The following is an 11,040-nucleotide window of genomic DNA, read 5'->3' as shown; positions in this document are numbered from 1 at the left end:
AGATTCCTGAGTCTGGAATCTGCAGCTTGCTGGAATTCTGCTGGTGCCAGGGACAGGACCACCTGGTTTCCACTGCCCTGCCCCTTTTGCAGCTCAGAGGCTCTGTAGTAAGGGTTGGGGGAGGGGTCCTTGCATTTCTAATTCTTGAGAGATTGGTTAAAAGCTTTATCTGTATCTCTTTTTCCTGTTTGTGCATTTCTCCATTGCTTCTTAAATTTGTAGTTGATTTCTTAAGATAATTTGCTTCCAGGATTCTCTAATTCTCTGTATTGTTTTGGCATCATCTTTTTTTCTCATTTATACTTTTTCAAAATCTCTTACCTGATTTTTCTTTGCCAGTCCTAGGGCCTCAACTCAGATACTGAGCCCTTTCCCTGAACCTTTTTCTGTTTTGCGGATGTTTATCACTTGAACCACAGCACCATCATTGGCTTTTTCTGGATGATTAATTGGAGAAAAGAGGCTAAAGACCTTTCCTGCCTGAGCTGGCTTCAAAGGCAAATCCTCAAATCTCAGACTCTTGAGGAAGATTACTGCTGTGAGCCATTGGCACTTGACTTCTTTATTGAATTTTTTAAATGCATCTTTAATTAGCTCTGAGAAAAATCAAATGACATAATTTGAACTCAAATGATGTAGTTTTTCTTGAGGTAATATCATCTCTAGCTACATTTGCTGTAGCTAATATTTCTCCCTAGATTTTTAAAGCAGGGAGAATATGGACTGGCACTGCACTTGGAGTCCAGACTTAGTAAATTCAAAGAGACTCAAACCACTTTTTGCTTTCATAAATACATCTAATTGCAAAATAGTATTTAAATTTAAAGTTCCATTTTAGGACATGGTATTGTACATGCTAACTTACATAGAAACCAAATTGTATTTCACAGATTAGCCATTTTTCCTTTTTAACCCTTCTTTCAAAGTCTTTTCTCATTTTTAATACATCTCAAGGGGATGATATTAGGAATATTAAATATATTATCTGCATCGGCACGAGGTTGTCAGTAAAGAATTGCAAAGGTATGTAAGAAAGAAGGGAAGAGAGAGAGGGAGGAAGGGAGAGGGGAGAGAGAGAGAGAGAGAGAGAGAGAGAGAGAGAGAGAGAGAGAGAGAGAGAGAGAATCTTCAGGAAAAGGGCTTAGACACACCCATTTGACTAAATGTACCATGTCTTGATGCATGTCATTGAGATGGATGAGCTGTACATTTTCTACCATATCATCCTCACCCCTTATTGCTATGACCTGACAAGTGGATTTCCACTGCTCTCAGTGCCCCCACTTATATTGCCCCAATCTTTGTTCCTTGGGATTAACCTGTGGAACTGAAGTAAATCAAGCCTTTCTCTTGATTCCCAACTGGGATAGATACTAAACTAGTTTTAGATGGCTACACAGAATAAACAATGACTTTAAGGTTGTTTTAAATCACTGTCATTTTTTTTATACTTAACCCCAATTTTAATAGTGGAGAGAATTGAAATAAAAAAATCCTTAAGAATACTGACAAATTCACAGCAATGTTCATCAATATCCAACATCATTTGTTAATGAAATAGAGGAAGAAATCCAAAAATTCATATGGAATAATATAGACTCTGAATAGCAAAAACATTTACCCAAATGTCCAAAAACAAGGCCATAAGAAAGTTACCAGCAGAAGCATTATCTACCGTAGCTAAGATATGGAAGCAATCTAGATGCCCCTTAGTAGATGAAAGGATCAATGGATTCTATGCTGTCATCAGAAAGAATGATATTGCCCATTTGTAAGGAAATGGAAAAACTTGGAAAAATCATATTAAGTGAAATAAGCCAGACCCAAAGGAACATAGACTCCATGGTTTTTCTCATTTGTAACCATTAGTATACATTTAGGATTTTTCCTAGCGGAGGATCACATTAGCACAAAGGCTATGTGTATATGGCCATATGGGATGATAAGCAAAATGAACTTCAGGGTATGGATACAAGCATTTTATATTTCTGATAGTTGTTTTCAATGTACTATGTGTTATTTCTTTCTCCTTTCCAAGCCCCCTATGGCTTATCCCCTGTTGTTAATTTATCTGACTTTGGTACCTTGCGTGTTTTATATACATTTGTTTATTTGAAATAGGTAAGGAAAGAGAAAGCAAGATGATAGTGATGATAGGATATTCAATCTTTCATGTTAACTATAATGTAAGAATTTTTTTCTCTTTATTGTCAGTTTAGTTTTATTGTGAAATAAAATGATATTTTTGTCTATACTCAAATATCTTCTTAATGAAATTTTTTGTCGGATTTTTTTTCCTTTCTTGTATATTTTATTTTCATTTGGAAAGGCAACAATGAAATTTGTCTTGACTCTTGGCTTCTCATCATCCATTGACAAAGTATATGGCTACATTTAATTTATAAATATGTAAAGTCCTACATACAAAGCATATTACTTGGAAACTAGTGTAGCATTAAAATTCTTATGGAAAAATTCTTATGGAAAAATTTTATATGTATCTTTATATACCAAAATAATTTTATAACAAATCATACACACATACTGAATTGGAGAAACTGAGTCACAACCTTCCTGGCACCTGTCCAGGTGATGGAAACTTTGTTTTTCACAGTCATTCTGGCGCCTAGGCAAGAAGTAGAAACTGCAGAATCTGTCCACCCAGCTCCAAGGCCTAGAGATAAGATAAGCTAGAATTACAGATGCTGGCTCAATGAATGGATCGAGGAAGGCCCTGCTTTGAAAAATAGAGATATATTGAGTTGGTTAGCCCCAAGTGTGCCCAGATCCTTATGCTGTTTATGTATAGTGCTTTACTGAGGCTTGGTCTCAATGTAAACATGTAGAAGTGGTTTTCAAATGCTTAATGCAAGCTTTGTTCAGAGCTGCAGGATTTTGTGACAATTGTCTGCCTGAGAACAGCTAGCACTCCATTAAAGACATCAAAATTTCTTTCTCACATTTCCTTAAATAGTACATATGAAATTTCTTCAAAATCATTTTATTTGTTGCTATGAAAACTTTCATTTTATAAGATAAAACCCATAATTTCAATAAAAGAAACAGATACCTACTTTGTAAGTATTTTATATGGCTAAGAATACTAATAAATAGAAATTGAGCTAATGGTTAGGAAGAAAGAAATACTTACTGTTGAAAATAAGTAGAAACAAGCCATCCCCTAGTTTTCTTCCATATAGTTATAATGAAATCCTGTCAATACTGCGATAAATACAGAAATCTTCTATGATTTATAATTTCAGGCACAGACAGTTTTATTTTCAGATTAAATCTCTCTTCTGTGCAACATTTTTCTCAAAGCTTCTTTAACAACTTTGCTCCTCAAGCTGTATATAAAGATATTAATCATGGGAAGCACAATGGTAATTGAAAAAAAGAAGAGATTTTCCCCTAATCCAGGACCCAGCTGAGTAGAATTTAAGACACACATTTACCCTAAATACAAAGAAGAGAGAAAAAGCATTAAGGTGAGAGGTACAGTTGCTGAAGACATTTGACCTGCCCTCAGAGGAGATGATGTGAAAGGATTGAGAGATAATGAAGATTGTAAAACTGGCCATGATGATAGTGATATCTGCTGTAATGAAGGTTCCCATCTCACTGACATAGATGTTATTGCAGGCCAGCTGCAACAAAGAAACACTATCAAAAAAAACTAGTGATTGCCGGGCATCAGTGGCTCATGCCTGTCATCATAGCTACTCAGAAGGCTGAGATCTGAAAATTATGGTTCAAAGCCAGCCTCCAGAGTCCATGATACTCTTATCTCTAATTAACTTCAGAAAACCAGAAGTGGCATTGTGGCTCAAGGGTTATGGTGGTAGCCTTGAGAAGAGCTCAGCGACAACACCCAGGTCCAGAGTCCTGAAAAAACAAAGCAAACAAAAAACTGTGGTTGATGATGTTTCTTTCTCAAAACGTCTGTTGTCTCAAGACACATGCCAAATTGACCAAGGAACCGAAAAATGTCACCAAGTAGGAACAAAGAGTAAGATATGAACACACTTTAGAAAACATGGAAATGTTACAGAGAAGCCACATAGCAATCATAAGCCACCCATTGCAACACATAGCATTCAGACATAATGAAAAGTAAGAGTTGAATCATTCGTATAGCACTTGGAAGACTCTCCTCTAGGTCTCCCAGTGACTGTTCCATTGTCTGTTTATATTGGGTGGGGGATATTATTCCTTGATTTGACATTTTTCTTGAGTTTCTTGTTCTGCCCATTTGAAAATGGGAGCAAGGGTAATACTAAACAAGATAATTTTTCAGATATAACCAACCTAGACCTCTTTAGCTGGCAGACGCTAGATGTTCACAATTTTTGATTGGTATTATCACTCTTTTTGTGCACTTACAGACCAGTCTAATACAACCACTGATAACTGATTTATGACCAAAACAATAAGCCTCTCAATCCAATCTCTATTGTATTTGAGTTCCTCTGGACCTAGAGTATAATTGAACACCTAGATATACAGTATTGCTCAACAACCATGTAATGTAGATCCATGCATTATAAGAGTTGAAGGATGAACAGAGGTCCAGAGATAGAAAAATAGTATGAGAGACAACAGGGGAGGTACAAAAAGAATAATGTAGAAGTGTAAGATTATTATACTAATGAAGAAAAGGTATAGCGTAGGATAACTGACCTAAGTTGATAAGCAGGTAGCATATTTGAGTACAAAGTTTGGAAAGGGTTTGATAAAACTTATGAAAGTAAGAAGGGCAATAAGAATATATCGAGAAAAGAGGGAGGTAGATATAGGAGATTTCAATGATGAAAATTTTTAAGAAGAAAGAAAGAAATGAAGCAAAGTAAGATAAGAACAACAAACAACCCCCAAAAAATACAGATCAAAAACAGAAAAACAAAAGACAACAACAAAAAAGCAAAAACAACAACAAAAAACAAAACAAAACAAAAAAGAAAAAGGTGGGGGAAGATTCCTCACTATTTTGAGCTCCTCACTATTTTGAGCTCTTACCTAAGAAATACTAGGGTTGAGAACAGGAGATTAAAAAGCAGGTGACTGTATCAATATAGATATCATTTGTATTCAGACTATACCCAGAGCTGTCACTATGTTTCCAGGAAAAAACACAGTGACAGAGGGATGCGGGAAAGGAAAGAAAAAGAAAAGAAAAGAATCATAACATTAAAAAAAGGTAGGTAAAATGGTAAAGAGAAAATAAGAACACCTAAAAATGCAAATAAAAAAGAGGTTGAAGAAAAAAATACAAAGAAAAAGAACAAAACAAAAGGGTATTCTTCAGGGGTTTTTTTGGCGGGGGGGCAGGGCAGGATAGGAAACTTGTGTCTCCACTAAATTCGGTATCCAAACACTTCAGAAAGTCTTTTTCTCTTGTGATTTGGCTTTGAGGTTTTTTGGATCCAATTGCTTGTTTGGGAAAACAAAGCTTAAAGATCCGCGGGCGGGTTTTGTTTACCAGGCTTGTGGCCTGCCGCAGGGGACGGACTTCAGCAGCACTGGGGCCAGATTTCCAGCTAAGGGATCTCTGAGAAATCCTTTGCCCTATAGATTGAAGGCACTGTCAGCTTTGGCTGGGTCTTTGCCAGCAGTCAAGATGGCGCTGCTCTCAGCTTGTGGGGGAGGGGCTCCCTCCCAATGCCATTCTGCAAGCAGAAGTGGAAACTTCTCCTTGGAAGTACTCAGAAATTGCTGGATTCTCCAGTTCAGTGAAGCTGGGAGGGCTGTGCACGGCCAGGTGTCAGCTCTGGGCTTGCGTAGGCTCTCTGTGGCTCTGTCTGCAGCTGGCACTTCTGCGGCATGGAGAAGCGCTGCTACTCAGATTCAGAGGAGCAGCTTTGTCTCCGCAGCATTCCAACCTGCTGGTACCAGTCCCTGCTGTCTTCTTTGTGTCGGATTTCAGCCTTTTTCCTCTGTGACTGAGATCTCTGTTTTCCTAAAGCTTACTTAGGATTGATTTGAGGTACGTACTGTCCCCTATGCTGCCAAAACGGGTATCTTGGGGAGCGCTCAGAAAGACTCAAACTGAACCGCCGCCTATACATCCTATGTAAAAGACAATATTCTTTTTTTTTTTTTGGCCCCCTTCTCTTTCTGGCCCCGCTCGCTCCGGCCCCGCTCGCTCCGGCCCCGCTCGCTCCGGCCCCGCTCCTGGCCCCGCTCCTGGCCCCGCTCCTGGCCCCGCTCGCATTCTAACTAGGCATGGTGACTCACCCATATAATCCTAGCTATACAGGAAGTTAAGATCCTAGATTGTGGTTCAAAGCCAGCCCAGACACTAAAGTCCATGAGATTCCTATCACCAAATAACTACTAAAAATCCAGAAGTGGCACTGTTGTTCAAGGGGTATGATGGTAGCACTGAGCTGAAGAGCCCAGGAAGAGGGTCTAGGCTCAGTGTTCAAGACCCATAACTGACAACAACAACAATAAAAAAACCCACAAGAGCACAATATTCTTCTTCAGTACAAAGTTCATTAATATTTTGGTTGAAATCAAAAAAGAGTAACAGAGGTCTCTTAAGAACAAATTAAGAGATGGGAGATAACATAGTACATTAAGGGCAATAATCACTCGCTATATGGCTTTTGTTTCTGTACCCTGGGGTCCTTTAGTGTCATTCTATATGGCCTTATGTATCTAGGTTTTGTTCTATTGTAAATCTCTGCTAGGAGAGTCCAAGGTTTCTACTGATTATGACAAATGAGGGAAACCATTGAGCCTATGTTCCTTTGATTCTGGCTTACTTCCCATCATTTCTTTTGCCGTCCCTTGGTTATCTCATGTTGTTACAGTATTTCACCTGGTTATCTGATATATTGTATATATGCATATTTGGTTATTTGAAGTTGGATAGGAAAGGGAGGAAAACAAGTTGAGGAGTGGGGGTAGGGGGAGGAAAATGGGGACCAAAACATGAGAAAGGATATCAATGTATGTGAAGTAATGCATCTTCTCTCTGGTGAATATAATATAACCCTTCTATTAATTAAAATAAAATATATGAAAAAAAGAACAAATTAAAAAGATTTTAAAAAGCTCATGGGACTTTGAAAATGTGACTTCAATGCAATCAGAATTATCAGCCATAAATTTCCCAATGAAGTCACCATACACATTATTAGAAACAGGAGAAACAGGGTAGTTAGAAGTTTCACTGGGCTCTTAAGAGCATCAGAATAAAATCAGTCACAAAAGAGAGCCATTTATTGAACCCATTCTGTAAGAGACATTGTAGACAGAGAAAAATATATTGACATTACAGAGTAATTTAGATATATTAAATTAACCTTCTCTGACAAGTCTGAAATATCTTTTGAGAAGGACTTAAAAGCATTTTCATAAAAAAAACTTAGAATCTGCTTTTCATCGTGAAAATGGCAATCTTGCCAAGGGCTATCTACAAATGCAATTCAATACCCATCAATATACCAATGTCATTATTTAAGGAAATAGAGAAAGCCATCCAAAAATCATCTGGAATAATAAGAGACCCCGTATAGCAAAAACAATCCTTACCAGAAAGAACAGTGCTGGGGAATATTAATATCAAACTTTAGACTCACATACAGAACTATAGTAACCAAAACATCTTGGTACTGGTAGAAGAACAGGCCTGAGGACCAATGGAGTAGAACTGAAGACCCAGAAATCAACCTGCAGACCTATGGCTACCTAATATTTGATAAGGGAGCCAAACAAACAGGAGGGAAGAAAAACAGCCTCTACAACAAGTGTTCCCTACAGAATTTGTTAAGCATCTGCAGAAAAGTAAAGTTGGATCCTTCTACGTCAACCTGCACCAGAGTTGTTCAATAACTCTGGAAAGCAGTATGGCAAGTCCTCAAAAGACTAAACATAGAGCTCCCCTATAACCCAGCAATGCATTCCTTGGCATTTACCCAAATGTTCAGAAACATACTAAAGCCACTAACACAACGATGTTCATTAGAGTATTATTTACCACAGTGAAGATATATAGACAACGCAGATGCCCCTAAGTAGATGATTGGATCAAGATGATATAGTATGTATACACAATGGAATTCTATGCTGCCAACAGAAAGAATGATATCGCCTCATTTGTAAGGCAATGGACAGACTTGGAAAATATCATATTAAATGAAGTAAGCCATACCCAAAGGAACATAGGCTCAATAGTTGCCTTCATTTGGAATAATTAGTACACATGTCAGAGTCTCATAGCAGAGGATTACAATAGCTCAAATCATATGAACATAAGGTCATGTAGGATGACACTAAATGAAAGGAACTCTAGGATATGGAAATAAGAGCTTTATTTTGTGTGATTTTTGTTCTTAATGTACTATGTTATTTCTCTTCTCTTTTGTTGCCCTTATGGTTATTTAATCTCATTTGTTATAGTTTCAGACTTTGTTACCTGGTGTATTGTATATACATTTATTTGTTTATTTGAAATAGTAAAGGGAAAGGGGGAAAATAAGATGAAATAAGATGACTTTTAGTATGTGGGGGAAGGGAATTGGGGACAATGACATGAGAAGGGGTATCCTTGTGTGAGAAGTAATGCACCTACTATCTGGTGAATGTAACTGTAACCCTTTTATATATTACCACAACAATTAAAAATCAATAAATTTTAAAAATTATAAAATTAAATGTATCATATAACTGATGTATCACATACCAATTTATATTCTCATGTAAATTGTATATCTCAAATATCTTTACATGGCAAATATAGACAAAAAAGTGCTAATTGTAAAAGAAGGCATCATATCAAATTATTTGCAATTAACTTTAAGTTGAAACAATATACTTAATCATAACTGTTAGTTATCCATGCTGTCAGGGAAAGACAGTATCCCCCTTTTACTCTATGATTCCTTAGATTCTAAGAGAAGCACACACTATCATACATTCCTAGGAATATGTGTCAAATACTCATCCTAATGTATAATAATTTTGTTTGCTGTAATATCAGAGAAAGGCAAAACCACTTTTTTTATCACATTTGCCACTTTAGGAGATAAAAGATTTTGCATGAGTTCAATAATATTGTAAGTGTTGGCGATAATCAAGGCATAAGCTTTCCTAGACTATTTCCAACAAATGGATTCCATATCTTAAAAAAAATGGGGACTGGGCGGGGTGGTTCATTCCTGTAATCCTAGCTACTCAGGAGTCTGAGATTTAAGGATCAAGATTCAAAGCCAGCCTGGGCACAAAAGAACCTGAGACTCTTATCTCCAATTAACCTCAAGAAAAGGGGAAGTGGGGCTTGGCTCAAGGGTAGGTGCCCGGGCCAGCCGGCAGTGAACCAGATTGGGTTCCCAGATTGGGATTACTGAAATAGGGGCAGGGACTAGGAAAAAAATAGAAGAGAGACAGATGGGATTCGGGAGGGCTACAGCCCAAATCAGGAGCCACAGCTTAAGAAGCCTGTAGCCCAAGACCATAGCCCAGTTTATTTCCAGTTCTGACTTTAAATACACTTCTTTAAACTAGGGAACTGCCAGGGGCTACATTCCTACAAACAGTATCAAGTCTCAAATAGGTTGAATGAGAAGCTATCAAGTCCCAAATAGGTTAAATGAGAAGCTATTGACACAGCCCAAAATCATGATGAGAGCTTACTTCCTTGTGTACTCAATTGTGCGGGTCCAAGGTCACTGACCCCACAGTCGGTCCCCAACAGGTAGGGTGGTAGCCTTGAGCTGAAGAACTCAGGGACAATGCCCAGGCCCAGGTGTAGGGCAGTAGTCTTGAGCTGAAGAGCTCAGGGACAGCTCCCAGGCCAGGATAAAGCCCCATGACCCAGCCCCATGACACACAAAAAAAATGGAAGATTTTATTCATAAATATTTGTAAATAACATCAAGAATTCCTTAGGGAAATCAGTATTTTCTTAGGTCTTACCATCTCATTTGGGAATGCCCATCTCTCAAGATAGAGTTAATATTAGACTTTTCCTCTCATTGGGGATTTTCCATTCCTTAAGATAGAACGAATAATATAAATATATTTTTACAACTTTGATTTATTCAGGGAAATCAACTGCATTGCTTTATGTTCATTAATGTTTATGTTTATTGTTATCTTTAGGTAGGTGTACAATTAAGTTGCCATTTAACAAAGTTATTTAATTCAATATGTCTTGATCAATTGAACTCTCAACATTCTCACGTTCCTACATCCCACCCCTTTATTCACTCTTCTTAATTTTGTAGACTATAAGCTGGATTATCCCCCACCTCTCCTCTGCGTTTGTCTACCAATTCCCCCTCAATTTCACATCAGACCTGTTGAGTTCTCACTTTGATTTTGCCTTTTGAAGGAATTACACTACTTGAGAACTCCTTTGAATCTTTCAGTTAATGTATTTGTATACCAGCCAATGTCCTTACCTAGGAGTTTCTAATGTAAATCTAGCTTTCACTTATTAAGACAAAGATGGATTCTTTGTCTTCCTGGGCCTGACTTATTTCACTTAAAATTGGTCTAATATCCAGCATATACAGATAACAAAATTTAAACTTTCAAAAAATCGATATCCCATTAATAAATTGTATAATGAGCTAAAGAGAATCAATCTTCTCAGGAGAAATAAAAAAAAATGTCTATAGATACACGAAAATGTGCTCAACGTCTGTGGCTATAAAGGAAATGCAAATGAAAACTGTATCGACAATCCACCTCACCCAAGTTAGAAAGCTCATTGTCAAGAAGATGAGAAATGACAGATGCTGGCAAGGTTGCAACTAAAAAGAAGCCCAAGACAATGTTATTTTCTGGCTTAGACTTAATCAAAAGATATGGAAGGTATTGTCCAGGATGCTCCAAAATTAAGCATAGAACTACCCTATAATGCTGTAAATCACCTTCTGTGTATTTACCCCAAAGTTTACAATCCAGGATACAGTAAAGCCATCACCACAACCATGTACACTGAAGAACTCTTTACTAAACAAGGTATGCATTCAAACTAGATGCACCTCAAAGAACAAATAGATCAATAATATATATATATATATATAT

The sequence above is a fragment of the Megascapheus bottae genome, chromosome 35, assembly GCF_031878675.1.
Source record: "Megascapheus bottae isolate mThoBot1 chromosome 35, mThoBot2.hap1, whole genome shotgun sequence".
NCBI lineage: Eukaryota > Metazoa > Chordata > Mammalia > Rodentia > Geomyidae > Megascapheus > Megascapheus bottae.
Note: the sequence above shows the minus strand (reverse complement) of the source record.